At 44.6% G+C, this 12,791-nt stretch overlaps 1 long non-coding RNA gene across 1 annotated transcript; it reads right to left on the bottom strand.

The window, feature by feature from the left end:
* Positions 1-762: 762 nt before the first annotated feature.
* On the bottom strand, positions 763-3,522 carry LOC126997837 (uncharacterized). The gene is made up of 3 exons (XR_007752396.1): positions 2,727-3,522; positions 2,551-2,658; positions 763-2,479 (listed from the first exon to the last, which is right to left on the bottom strand). It is a non-coding gene; the product is annotated as an uncharacterized LOC126997837 (long non-coding RNA).
* Positions 3,523-12,791: the final 9,269 nt, after the last annotated feature.

A 12,791-nucleotide genomic window follows, 5' to 3' on the forward strand; every position in this document is an offset into this window, starting at 1 on the left:
TTTTTCTCGCTTGGAGGGACCATTAAGAACCATGATCCCCGCTGCTACCGGGTTAAGGGATAATAGGGACGTTAGACTGTGAAGTAGTGTTGTGATACTCTTGCTTGGTGCCAAGAGCTGCATAACACCACGCTGAAGGACGCTTCTGCACCCTGTCGTGTGTGCGGTCTACTTTATGTGTCAGAACCTGGACCTCAAGAAGCTGTGGAGCCTCAGAAGGGGAAGCACTAGGAGCTGTGGGTCCGACAGCCTCTCCAGTCTGAGCCTTGAGCTAAGGACATTCCTCAAAGCACATGAGAAATTAGTTCAAAAGTAGTTTGTTTAGAAGCAAGATAGTTTAGAAATTTGTCTAGATTTTTTTTAGAGTTCAAAAGATTTTTTTTAGATGTTTGGAAGTTTGTTGAAAGATTTTTCCATGTTGTGGTTCTTGGTAAAAGCAGACCAGATTTATAAGTACATATTATTTGGGGAAGCAGTGGCTGAATGGATAGCATGATGGCGCCGTGTTCAGGAGGACGCGAGTTCAATCCCCGCCCAGTGCCACCACGCTGGGATTTTTCAGCCGCCGCCGAGTGGCTTAAAACTACCCACATGCCGTCCAGAAGACCACCTATCAACCCGGACTCTAGATTCTAGGATTAAAGATGAGCTCCGGGAGGGCAACATGAGCCAATGCAAGATGGCGCCACTATAAACACTGGCCTGCGCCAGAACGGGCTGAGCCAACCATCAGGCCCCACTGGAAAGAAGCCTTGGACTGACCATCAGGATCCACCGGGAAGAAGCCTACCAGCGCAATAGGCCACGACGTAAAAAAAAAAAAAATAAATAAATAAATAACCCGGCATATTTCTTACAGAACTCGGACAAAGCCTGTTGGCTCTGACCCGTGGGTGCTGATGAACGGGAAAGGTCAGGCTTGGACCACAAAACCATGGGAGGATGAAGACTTTCCCTCGCTTGGCTTTGAGCAGGCCAAGAAAGGCTGGTGCTTATTGTTTCTTGCATTCAGCTACTTGTAGTATGCTGGATTTGAGTTCACTTAATATTGGCCATTTTCCATACACACCGGGTATTTGATAAATGCAAGTTCGAAATATGCGAATTCGCTCATATGCGACTAACCTAAATGTGCCAAGTATTCGTTTTATGTGAGAAAAAATCGTTATTATGCAAGTATCGGCGCTGGTGCTGGTGAGGTTTGGTGACACTTTAGAGGGTGCAAATATTTTCCCGCACTTTCCTCGCCTATAATTAATCTTTTCCTCCCTCTGATCATAAAGTTAATCCTCAGGTAGCTAATTATCAGCTTAAATCGTAGACTTAGGGTGCGACTCCCTGGAAGCAATCTTTAGTGCTTTATTATTGTGAAACGGCGCCGGAATAAATAGTTAGAGGGATCTGAAACGGGTCGTGGAACATAACCCCCTGTAATTAATGGGATGATAGGTTCCATATATGCGAATTCACATTATGCGAACTTTTTGCAGAACATAACCCTTGCATGTTACCCTTTTTCTCTTTTGTTTCTTTTTTAGGAGCAGCGAGTAGCGGGCTTTTTTTTTATTATTGTTTTCTTTTTGTGTGTGCCCTTGAGCTGCCTCCTTTGTTATAAAAAAATATATATATATATAATGAATACTGCCTGCCGTACTGGATTTGAGTTCATTTTATATTGGCCATTTTTCCATATATACTTCTATCTAACTAAACCATGGATGCTTTGCTCCGCCTATTTCAACTCATTCAAAGCGTCCGTAACAAAATACAGTGAACCCTCGATATAACAGACTAATTGGGGGGAACTTTAGTCCATTAACCTGGTAGCAGCGGGGATCATGTTTCTTAATGGTCCCTCTAAGTGAGAAAACGAGAAAAAATCACCCCTCACACAAACCATTTCAAAATATATATCAAAGCATTTGTGATCAGATTATGTATCATCTAATTTGGGGGTTGATATCATGGCACAAATTTGGCCCGTCGCTGCTACACGGTAAAGCCACAAATTTGGCCTGTCGCTGATACACGGTAAAGCCACAAATTTGGCCTGTCGCTGCTACACGATAAAGCCACAAATTTGGCCCGTCGCTGCTACATGGTAAAGCCACAAATTTGGCCCGTCGCTGCTACACGGTAAAGCCACAAATTTGGCCCGTCGCTGCTACACGGTAAAGCCACAAATTTGGCCTGTCGCTGCTACACGGTAAAGCCACAAATTTGGCCCGTCGCTGCTACACGGTAAAGCCACAAATTTGGCCCGTCACTGCTACCGGGTTAATGTGCTAAAAGTCCGTTATAAGAGGTGAAAAAATCGTAAAATAATTGTTAACTTTCCACCAGTGCGTCTCCCTACGGATCCCTTCACTGCCCCCACCTTTACCCTCCTCCTCTCCAGACTGTTGTGTCACCTGTTAATCTCCCCACAGTTCCCTTCACTGCCCCCACCTTTACCCTCCTCTCCAGACTGTTGTGTCACCTGTTAATCTCCCCACAGTTCCCTTCACTGCCCCCACTTTTACCCTCCTCCTCTCCAGACTATTGTGTCACCTGTTAATCTCCCTACAGTTCCCTTCACTGCCCCCACCTTTACCCTCCTCCTCTCCAGACTATTGTGTCACCTGTTAATCTCCCTACAGTTCCCTTCACTGCCCCCACCTTTACCCTCCTCTCCAGAGTGTTGTGTCACCTGTTAATCTCCCCACAGTTCCCTTCACTGCCCCCACCTTTACCCTCCTCCTCTCCAGACTGTTGTGTCACCTGTTAATCTCCCTACAGTTCCCTTCACTGCCCCCACCTTTACCATCCTCTCCAGACTGTTGTGTCACCTGTTAATCTCCCTACAGTTCCCTTCACTGCCCCCACCTTTACCATCCTCTCCAGACTGTTGTGTCACCTGTTAATCTCCCTACAGTTCCCTTCACTGCCCCCACCTTTACCCTCCTCCTCGCCTCGGGGGCTTTGTGGTGCAGTGGTTAGCACACTCGGCTCACAACTGAGAGAGCCCGGGTTTGATTCCCGGGCAGAGTGGAAAAATTTGGCGGCTTTTCCGATACCCTACGCCCGATAATACTGGTCCTGAGAACTCCAGTACCAGTAGTACCGGGACCATATATGCTGTCAGTATGTACAATAGATAGGAAAAGTTGGTGCCAGAACTTTGCTAATATCTGCTGCTAGTGTTATTAGATAATGAGTCTTTTCATAATACCTATATACTGATTTTTCATGTAGAAAGTAAGTAGTCAGAGAGAAAGGGCCAACACACTCTGGTACTGGTATCGGTACTAACGGTACCAACGATGGTGTTGCACGCAGCATGGGTCATGCTTTATTATTTTTTTATTTCATATATTTATTTATTTACTTATTTATTTATTTATATATTTACACACACACACACACACACACACACACACACACACACACACGAACTATTAGGCTATTGATATAATCCTTGCAAGATGTGTGTAGCCTAGCATCGTAAGGTGTTCCCCACATGGTAGCATCATTTTCCATGGCGCCCGCCACGCCTTTATTAATATATATATATATATATATATATATATATATATATATATATGTATATATATATATATATATATTTATATATATATATATATATATATATATATATATATAAGGCTGATAATAAGTTTTATAAGATGATGTGTGTCATCCCAAGGAGTTCTCCCTCCACTGAACGATAACGTTTCATAAATCTTCGTCCATTGTTCTTCCCCACTCAAATAGTATCATTTTATCATATGAGTTAAAATCATGTGCAAGTATCAACTTTGATTATTAATTTTATGTTTCAGTTTGATCAAAAGAGTTGGACATTATAGTAATATAAATAGCGGAAAGATCAGCCATTGGTAGTTGCCAGAAAGCAAAGTCAAATTAATGACATGATAATTGTTTTAGCATTAAATGGATATTTTCACCTGCAACAAAGTACTGTTACCTTCTTTTATCTATAAGCAAGTGTTTTATCAGGTATTTTACAAATTTATTGCTTGTGAATCAAATGAAAAAGGAAAACTCTTTAGTGCCTGTGAATGAAAGTTACTGAAATCTGTGTCTTCACTTCTATCCGCGACTGTACCAGGTATTAATCGGGGGTTGTGTTCCGTCTCCTGGGGTCTGTTCCCTTCTCCTATAATTCCTTCCCCTTTTGTCTCTCTCCGGCATATGACCACAGATATTGCGCCAACTAAACCAAACTTTCCAACTTTTTTCCTCCTCACCTCACCCAGTGTCCTGTGGCTGAGAAGTGTGTATTTCCCCACAGGGAGTGCTCGTGGGGGTAAGAAGCTCTCACACCGTACCCTGGAGATGGACTGAGTGTGCTGGCCAGCCAATGATGCCATTAGGGGAGTCCAAACCCTTGTGCCCCCTCAAGATAAGCCCAGATTGATTTTTCTGTTGGCGTGAAAAATTTGCAGAGGCTATAAAATAAAAAAATCACCAACCCTGTTTTTTACACCAGTAGACTTAGCTTAACATTTTTCCCAGCAGTTCAGTCATCCCGGGGTGGACACCAGTAGACTTAGCTTAACATTTTTCCCAGCAGTTCAGTCATCCCGGGGTGGACAGCAGTAGACTTAGCTTTACATTTTTCCCAGCAGTTCAGTCATCCCGGGGTGGACAGCAGTAGACTTAGCTTTACATTTTTCCCAGCAGTTCAGTCATCCCGGGGTGGACAGCAGTAGACTTAGCTCAACATTTTTCCCAGCAGTTCAGTCATCCCGGGGTGGACAGCAGTAGACTTAGCTTAACATTTTTCCCAGCAGTTCAGTCATCCCGGGGTGGACAGCAGTAGACTTAGCTTAACATTTTTCCCAGCAGTTCAGTCATCCTGGGTGGACACCAGTAGACTTAGCTCAACATTTTTCCCAGCAGTTCAGTCATCCCGGGGTGGACAGCAGTAGACTTAGCTCAACATTTTTCCCAGCAGTTCAGTCATCCCAGGGTGGACAGCAGTAGACTTAGCTTTACATTTTTCTCAGCAGTTCAGTCATCCCAGGGTGGACAGCAGTAGACTTAGCTTTACATTTTTCCCAGCAGTTCAGTCATCCCGGGGTGGACAGCAGTAGACTTAGCTTAACATTTTTCCCAGCAGTTCAGTCATCCCGGGGTGGACAGCAGTAGACTTAGCTTAACATTTTTCTCAGCAGTTCAGTCATCCCGGAGTGGACAGCAGTAGACTTAGCTCAACATTTTTCCCAGCAGTTCAGTCATCCCAGGGTGGACAGCAGTAGACTTAGCTTTACATTTTTCCTAGCAGTTCAGTCATCCCGGGGTGGACAGCAGTAGACTTAGCTTAACATTTTTCCCAGCAGTTCAGTCATCCCGGGGTGGACAGCAGTAGACTTAGCTTTACATTTTTCCCAGCAGTTCAGTCATCCTGGGTGGACAGCAGTAGACTTAGCTTAACAGATTTCCCCGCACTTCAGTCATCCCGGGGTGGACAGCAGTAGACTTAGCTTTACATTTTTCCCAGCAGTTCAGTCATCCCGGGGTGGACAGCAGTAGACTTAGCTTAACATTTTTCCCAGCAGTTCAGTCATCCCGGGGTGGACAGCAGTAGACTTAGCTTTACATTTTCCCAGCAGTTCAGTCATCCTGGGTGGACAGCAGTAGACTTAGCTTAACATTTTCCCAGCAGTTCAGTCATCCAGGGTGGACAGCAGTAGACTTAGCTTTACATTTTTCCCAGCAGTTCAGTCATCCTGGGTGGTCAGGAGCAGACTTAGCTTAACATTTTTCCCAGCAGTTCAGTCATCCCAGGGTGGACAGCAGTAGACTTAGCTTTACATTTTTCCCAGCAGTTCAGTCATCCCGGGGTGGACAGCAGTAGACTTAGCTTAACATTTTTCCCAGCAGTTCAGTCATCCCGGGGTGGACAGCAGTAGACTTAGCTTAACATTTTTCCCAGCAGTTCAGTCATCCCGGGGTGGACAGCAGTAGACTTAGCTTTACATTTTTCCCAGCAGTTCAGTCATCCCGGGGTGGACAGCAGTAGACTTAGCTTTACATTTTTCTCAGCAGTTCAGTCATTCCGGGGTGGACAGCAGTAGACTTAGCTTAACATTTTTCTCAGCAGTTCAGTCATCCTGGGGTAGACAGCAGTAGACTTAGCTTTCCTCCTTTCTCACCAATTAATAGCTATTCATGGGTGCTTTTTTCTTGCTGTCAGTGTGCATGAGTGAGCAGGCAACCTCGTAATGAGCCAATAGGCTTTCTGTTGCCTGCATTTCCATGTTTCCATGTTTCCTCCTCTTGCCTGCTTTTCTGTTTATCTCTCCTCATCCTCCTCCTTTTCCTTCTCCTCCTGCATTCCTTTCAATTATTTCTTCATCCTCCTCCTCTTCCTCCTCCTCCTGCATCAGTTTGAATTTCATGCCTCTCTCCCTCTGTAAGTATGTCTCATTCTAATTATGACTTTCTCTATAAATTTGCATGACCCACTCACTCTCTGTGATCAAGTTTGCAAGGCTCTCTTATTCTTACTCTCTCTTATTCTCTGGCCTGGGCATGCTGGTTATAGTGGTAGCAATCTGCATTAACCCGTCCACTTTGATTGGCACGGATTTGTCTTTCACTGGTAGCCTGGTAACATATAGTCCCAGGTCTTTCTCTGCCTCTGTGGTGGATAGTGGAGTGTTTCCCATGTTGTATTGGTGTGCTGGATATCCCTTCACTGGTAGCCTGGTAACATACACTCCCAGGTCTTTCTCTGCCTCTGTGGTGGATAGTGGAGTGTTTCCCATGTGGTATTGGTATGCTGGATATCCCTTCACTGGTAGCCTGGTAACATATAGTCCCAGGTCTTTCTCTGCCTCTGTGGTGGATAGTGGAGTGTTTCCCATGTGGTATTGGTGTGCTGGATATCCCTTCACTGGTAGCCTGGTAACATATAGTCCCGGGTCTTTCTCTGCCTCTGTGGTGGATAGTGGAGTGTTTCCCATGTGGTATTGGTATGCTGGATATCCCTTCACTGGTAGCCTGGTAACATATTGTGTCAGGTCTTTCTCTGCCTCTGTGGTGGATAGTGGAGTGTTTCCCATGTGGTATTAGTGTGCTGGATATCCCTTCACTGGTAGCCTGGTAACATATAGTCCCAGGTCTTTCTCTGCCTCTGTGGTGGATAGTGGAGTGTTTCCCATGTGGTGTTGGTGTGCTGGATATCCCTTCACTGGTAGCCTGGTAACATATAGTCCCAGGTCTTTCTCTGCCTCTGTGGTGGGTAGTTGAGTGTTTCCCATGTGGTGTTGGTGTGCTGGATATCCCTTCACTGGTAGCCTGGTAACATATAGTCCCAGGTCTTTCTCTGCCTCTGTGGTGGATAGTGGAGTGTTTCCCATGTGGTATTGGTGTGCTGGATATCCCTTCACTGGTAGCCTGGTAACATATAGTCCCAGGTCTTTCTCTGCCTCCGTGGTGAATAGTGGAGTGTTTCCCATGTGGTATTGGTGTGCTGGATATCCCTTCACGGTAGCCTGGTAACATATAGTCCCAGGTCTTTCTCTGCCTCTGTGGTGGATAGTGGAGTGTTTCCCATGTGGTATTGGTGTGCTGGATATCCCCTCCCAAGGTGCAGGACTTTACATTTTTCTTCATTGAATTGTAGCACCCACCTTGTGTTCCATTCCTGTAGCTTGGTGAGGTTTTCTGGTAGGAAATCTGCAGTCAAGGGGCTAAAAGACATCTGTTTCTGCAAGTGCAAATAAAGGGTATTTTAATAGTTTACTGCATGTAAATAATGGTCAATATTGGAAATAACATGGAATAGTAACTAATAACTGTTGACTGTAATGTGGCTGTAGGCTACTTCAAATATTACCCATGTGCAATAAGTTATCAAAATTCCGTATGTAAAGGCACTTGGAGAGCCAGATGCCGTTTTATGCACCTGCCATGACATGAATTGCAGGTATTTGGAATGCTTTAAATCGTTGGATCCGACAATACTGTTTGATACAGGAGTGTCTTTCGTGTGCTTGCAAATCAGCTTGCTTATGGTTTATATAAGAGGGCTAGAGGGTTCTTGATATATACAATCAGTCAAATGTCACTGAAAATAAGAAAGTTAATCTTCACGTAATAACAACTAACAATGCACAATGAATGAAACCGACTTTAGTGTGTTATGGGTGACCAGGTTTTGGTGGTGTCCTATGGGTGTTTTGGTGTGTCCTATCGGTGACCAGGTTCATTCTTTTCCTCCTACTCCTATCAAATCTTTCTCTATTCTCCGTTATCCTCCTTCCTTCCTCTTCTTCCTTCTTCTCTGGTTCTCTCTCCTTCCTCCTCCTCCTCCTTCCTATAATCCAATTCATGTTCCTCCTCCTCCTCCTCCTTCTCTCCCATTTCCTTCTTTTATCCTCTCTCCCTCTCCTTCTACTTACCCTTCCTCCTCCTTCTTCCCCTCCTCCATTCATCAAATTTCTACCCATTTCCTTCCTTCCTTCCTTAAATCTCTCTTCCATTTCCTTCCATTAATAAAAATTTGTATTCACAGATTTGGAGGAAGAAGAGGAGGAGGAGGAAGAGATAACAAGAGGAACAGAAGAAGAAGGAAGGAGAAGAAGAAGTAATTCTCTCTCTCTCTCTCTCTCTCTCTCTCTCTCTCTCTCTCTCTCTCTCTCTCTCTCTCTCTCTCTCTCTCTCTCTCTCTCACACACACACACACAGAAAAACACATTTCTTAATTTCAAAAACTTTATTAATATATATTTTAACAACGTCCAATCAGGTTCCACAGACTGGCTTCTCCCCGAACCCTTCTGTGGGGAATTGGGGGCATAATTTGACCCCCATATCCCCATAGAAGGCCAGGGGAAGATCTAGCCTATGGAACCTTATACATACACATACATATATACACATAGAGTCCCTCCACACACACTTTCCTTCTCTCTCTCCTTATATTCCTCCTCCTCTGCCTCCAAGTTTTCCAGCTGGTCTCCTTCCTCTTGATGTGGCAGTGTCAGGAGGAGGAGAGGAGATCACCTGGGAGATTGAAGAAGTCCTGGAGATGTTAAAGGAAGAAGACAATCTCTCTCTCTCTCTCTCTCTCTCTCTCTCTCTCTCTCTCTCTCTCTCTCTCTCTCTCTCTCTCTCTCTCTCTCTCACCACAGCCCACAGGACCCTACAGGATGTTCCCTCACAGTATGTTGACAACCCCCCCAGCTGCATAAAAGGACCCCCCCCCCCTCTCTCTCTCTCTCTCTCTCTCTCTCTCTCTCTCTTACAGGTCACAGGGTCAACAGGATGTCACCCTACAGGATGTTTATAACCCCTACAGACACATGCCCTCTTAGACAGCTAAAAGGAACCCAACCCCACCATAGATAGCCACATGACCTCCCCTGTGTGTGTGTGCTGTTCTATTGATAAATAAAGATGGAATTGCAGTGTGCGTTATTATTATTATTCCAATGGGTTTGAAGAGAGAGAGAGAGAGATGGAAAATGAGAGAAGAAAGAAACCAGATGGAAAAGGGAGAGAGAAAATGATAAAAATCAGAAGGAAGATGATAATATGGCTGAAGGGAGAGGAGATGAAAGAAGGGAGAGAGAGCTATGCAAGATGAGAGAGAGAGAGAGAGAGAGAGAGAGAGAGAGAGAGAGAGATAATGGAAGAAAAGAGAAAGACTGGAAAGGAAGGGAACTGAAAGAGAGGGAGGGACAGGAGTCTTGCCCATACAACATTTATCCGGACCTCAGCAGACTGGGAACTTGGGAGACAGGTGGAGAGGGAGAGGAAGGGAAAGGAAGGTAGGGAGGGACAGGAGTCTTGGGTTTAGCTACAACAATTATCTGGACCTCTAACTAACTAAGATAATGACAAATTAACTTTTATGACAAAGAGCAGCAGCAGCAGCAGACAGGCACTTGATGAAAAGCATAAGAAGGCGACAAGTGAAGCTTCTGGGTCATATGCTGAGGACCAGAGAGTGAGTGCTTGCTTGGAAGGAAGAAGAGCAAGAGGATGTCAAAGAATCAAACTCATGGCTGGCCTGCTGCAAGACATGGATGGCAGACACAGTGTGGCAGAGGACGGCTGTTGACAGGGAGGGTCCATGGTCGCCACCGCCTTGGCACCTCGCCAAAGGTAAAGGAAACGTGAAACAGAAAGAAAGGAAGGTTGGTTGGACTTGTTTCAGCTATTTCTTGGACTGTAGGGGCTGACTCTGGGGTCTTCTGAGATGGTCTTCCTTCCTTTGGTTCTTCCTTTCGTCGTTTTCCGGAGCTGTGGACAAACAGACTCATGAGCATCCTGTTGTTATTATTACTTTCTCTTGTTCTCTTTCCTTCTTTCCTGTTTCTCCCTTTATCAGCTTTCCTCTCTTCCTTTCTTCCTTCCTTCCTGCACTTCATTTTCTCTCCTCTCTACCTTCCTTCCTTTCCTTTCTTATCCTTCCCTTCCTTTTCTTTTCTTTCCTTTCCTTTCCTTTCCCTTCCCTTCCTTCCTTCCTTCCTGCACTCAATTTTCTCTCCTCTCCACCTTCCTTCCTTTCCCTTCCCTTCCTTTCTTATCTTTACCATCCTTTTCTTTCCTTTCCTTTCCCTTCCCTTCCCTTCCTTTCTTATCCTTCCCTTCCTTTTCTTTTCTTTCCTTTCCTTTCCCTTCCCTTCCTTCCTTCCTTTCCCTTCCCTTCCTTTATCCTTCCCTTCCTTTCCTTCCTTCCTTTCCCTTCCCTTCCTTTTCTTTCCTTTCCTTTCCCTTCCCTTCCTTCCTTCCTTTCTTATCCTTCCCTTCCATTTCTTTTCTTTTCTTTCCTTTCCTTTCCCTTCCCTTCCTTTCTTATCCTTCCCTTCCTTTTCTTTCCTTCCCTTCCTTCCTTCCTTTCCCTTCCTTTCCTTTCTTTTCTTTCCTTTCCTTTCCTTTCCCTTCCCTTCCTTCCTTCCTTTCCCTTCCCTTCCTTTCTTATCCTTCCCTTCCTCTCCTTTCCCTTCCCTTCCTTCCTTCCTTCCTTCCTGTAATTAATTTTCTCTCTTCTCTACCTTCCTTCCTTTCCCATCCCTTCCTTTCCTTTCCTTTCCCTTCCCTTCCTCTCTTATCCTTCCCTTCCCTTCCCTTCCTTTCCTTTCCTTTCCCTTCCCTTTCCTTTCCTTTCCCTTCCCTTCTTTTCCCTTTCCTTTCCCCTCCATTCCTTTCCCTTCCCTTGCCCTCCCTTCCTATTCTTTCCTCCACCCCTGACAGTCCGTCCTGAGCCGCACCATCCGTTCCAAGTCCCCCCCGGCAGGATGGATCTTTCAGCGTAAAATTCAGACTACCGTTTCCGAGCATCCTATTTCATCCTTAACACATTTCCTAACTGTTTTAGGCTGTGGATCATTGCCTCAGTGCACAGGAGAGTAACACACACACACACATGGATTGGAGTTAGAGTAAAACGGGAAACTCTACGAGAAGAAATGTATTTACCAGTGGCGAACCTTTAAAACTTGGCACCTGGGGCAGTATAGTGATCACTGGCCGTTAGTCCTCGGTAAAAGTAGCTATCAAATGTCAGGCCAGAGGAACACCAGCAACCTCAAGGGCAGTGAGAAAGGCAGAGGGAAACAGTGGCTACACGGTGCGTACTTTATAGGAACAGCGCAGCTAAAATCACACTTGACACTCAACTGGAGAATTTTTTATTTTATTTTATACTTTTTACAATTCAAAATTCTGGTATCCAATTTTGGCGCCCCCAAAACCCTGCGCCCGGGGGGGCCTTGGTTCCCCCAATACGTTGGCCACTGGTATTTACACGTCTCTTCCATCACGTTGTTGGAAACCCAATTAATCAATTTACTGTTTGTACAGCTTCTGAAGATACACACACACACACACACACATGCACACAGCTTTAGAAAATACAAATAAACACACTCGCACTCAGATTGAAATACACACACACACACACACACACACACAAAAGGTAAAGGAAAACACAAGATATAGAAGTGATGATGAACCGGCGAGACTGGACCTGGTGTTAACAAAAGGAATGCACTTGAAAGGATGAATTAAGGTATGGACGCCCTCTGGGAAAGAGTGACCACGTGATCCTAGAGATAGAAACGGAAGAGGAAGGAAGTGAAGAGGATGAATCCTATAAAAGAAACAGGTTAGGAAGGCAGACGTGGAAAACCTCAGGAAATATTATGGAGTGCTGGACTGGGATGAGCTAATGGGAACAAGTGAAGTGCAAGAAAAGTATGATATTTTTATGGAGGCGTATAAAACAGGTTAAGAAGTTTGTACCAGACCTAAAGAAAAGGGAAAAAAGGACTGGTTTAATGCAAGGTGTGCTGAGGCAAAAGAAAGAAGAGACAAAGCAAGGAAAAGATTAAAAAGAAATAAAAACCAAAGGAATAAAGATTTTAAGGCAGCGAGAAATGAATACGTGAAAATAAGGAAGGAAGAAGAGAAGGGATATATTGTGGAAAAGTGCAAGGAACAACCTAAACTGTTTTATAGATTCATAAATGGAAAGATTAAACTAAGAGAAACACTTGAGCGACAGGAATGTGACAATCGATGATCCTAAAGGCATGGCGGAGTTACTAAACAAAAAGCTCCAGCAAGTTTTTACTAATGAATCAATATTGAACAAGCCACAAGAAAACAAGATAAATGTTCATATGGAAGTCTCAGTAAATAAAGAAGAGATATATGAGTTGTTGGGGGAGCTGGAAGAGAGGAAGGCTGTAGGACCGGATGGAGTCTCAGGGTATATATTGAAAGAATGTAGAAATGAGTTGGTTGGACCGATATATGACATCATTAAA

Source organism: Eriocheir sinensis, chromosome 13 (genome assembly GCF_024679095.1).
Source record: "Eriocheir sinensis breed Jianghai 21 chromosome 13, ASM2467909v1, whole genome shotgun sequence".
NCBI lineage: Eukaryota > Metazoa > Arthropoda > Malacostraca > Decapoda > Varunidae > Eriocheir > Eriocheir sinensis.